The sequence below is a fragment of the Octodon degus genome, unplaced genomic scaffold (assembly GCF_000260255.1).
Source record: "Octodon degus isolate 3935 unplaced genomic scaffold, OctDeg1.0 scaffold00016, whole genome shotgun sequence".
In the NCBI taxonomy this organism is placed as follows: domain Eukaryota; kingdom Metazoa; phylum Chordata; class Mammalia; order Rodentia; family Octodontidae; genus Octodon; species Octodon degus.
In genome coordinates, this window is record NW_004524592.1 from 6565680 (window position 1) to 6567628 (window position 1949).

The 1949-nt window shown below is 39.8% G+C and overlaps 1 pseudogene; it reads right to left on the reverse strand.

Moving 5' to 3' along the window:
* Positions 1–1713: 1713 nt before the first annotated feature.
* LOC105741566 overlaps positions 1714–1949 on the reverse strand; it is a 6351-nt pseudogene continuing 6115 nt past the window's right edge.

A 1949-nucleotide genomic window follows, 5' to 3' on the forward strand; every position in this document is an offset into this window, starting at 1 on the left:
ACCAGACTTGTGGATCACTGGGACAGAATAGAGGTACATCTCTGACAAAAGGGCAAATTACTTTTGCTGGAATAAAGACAGCCTCTTTAAAAAATTCTTAAAAATTTGGGAAAAGTGGCTATACAAATTCCAGAGAATGACACATATCTCTCAACATATACTAAATTAAAATAAAAATAGGACCATGCATGGTGGCACATTCCTGTAATTCCAGCTCTTGGGAGACTGAGGCTTGAGGACTGCCTTAGTTCAAGGCTAACCTGGGCTACATACTGAGTTGGAGGCAAGCCTGTCTATATGGTGAGATCTCTGATTAAAAAAAAAAAAAAAAAAAAAAAAAAAAAAAAAAAAAAAAAAAAAAAACAAATTAAAATACAACAAATAAAATAAAAATGGATCAAAGTATTAAAACAGAATAATACCCTGAAAAATAAGATATGTATGTGTAAGCAAAGACTTTCTGAATAGAACTTCATTTGCATAAAAATAATACCAAGAATCAACAAATAAGATCATATCAAATTAAGCTTCTGCATAGCAAAATAACATCAACAGAGTAAAGAGAAAACCTGCATAATGGAAAAAAAAAAACTTGCTAGCCAATCCTGAGACAAGAACTAATATTTAGAATATATAAACAACTAAAGAATTTGGACCCTCCAAATTTAAAGAGCTAATCAAAAAATTGGACAATTTGAAATTATTAGATAGTTACCAATGATGAAGTAAAAGTGGTCAACAAATACATTAAGAAATACATTGTGGGGCTGGTGAGATGGCTCAGTGGTCTAAAGCACCTACTTAGAACAAGCTGAGCAAAGCAGAGGGACCGCGGTTCAAGCCCCCAGCACCACATGCCAGCCAGCCCCGCCCCCTGGTGGGCTGAGCTGGCCACACACACACACACACACACACACATAAATAAATAAATTTTAAAAAAAGAAAAAGAAATACATTGTGTACAACTTGGCTGGATGACTCTGCTTGGTGGGGGTCCCACCCTGGGGCACATTTGGTTCAGCCCCCAGGGTGACTCAGCACAAAGAGACCATATAAAGGGGCTGAGGAAAGAGTCCATGTTCCACTTCATTGGAGGAACTTCAGTCTTCGTATTTAGCTTGAACTTCATCACCTGGCTTGCAGGGCAGACTCTTCGGCCTCTGGCTTGGATCCTTTGCCTTCCGTCACAGACTCTTCAGCATCCATCATGGACTCTTCAGCATCCATAGCAGATTCTTCAGTCTTCTGTTGCAGACCCATTAGCTGAAGAATAGAGAGTTGCATGGAGCACAGCAGTGAGCTTCAGACCTTGGGACTGAACTCCTCAGTCTGGGATGTGCAGACGCCCTCTGCACTCTCCCCCATCTGACTCTGTGGCTGACTGTTTTAAGCCAATCTTGTAATTCCTTATACATTGTGTATCTTGTGTTAGTATCTGTTCTTTATATTATATCTGTTCCTCTAAGTAAAACCCTGACCAATACTAGACATTTGAGATGTACAAATTTAAACAATACCTAGATTCACTTTATTCTGAAAAGAATAGCATCAAGAAATCAACCAATAACAAACACTAGAGAGGCTGTGGGGGACAACGGAACCCTCCTTCCTTGTTGATGGGAGTATAAACTGGGAGAGCCACTGTGGAAATCAGTATGGAGATTTCTCAAAAAGTTCAAACCAGAAGTTCCACTTGACCCAGGTATTTCCCTTTTAACTATCTTCCTAAAAGAGATAAAATAGTCATATTAAAGTGATATCTGCCCACCACCCATCTTTATAGCAGCACAACTTATAATAGGTAAGGGAGCTTGCTGGTTAGCTCAATTGTTTAAGTGCCTATTTGGGCAAACCCAGTGAGGCACAGGGGATCGTGGTTCAATCCCCAGCTCCACATGCGAGACTCACCCTTAAGGTAGCCTGAGTCAGCCACCCCCTCAAAAAAAAAA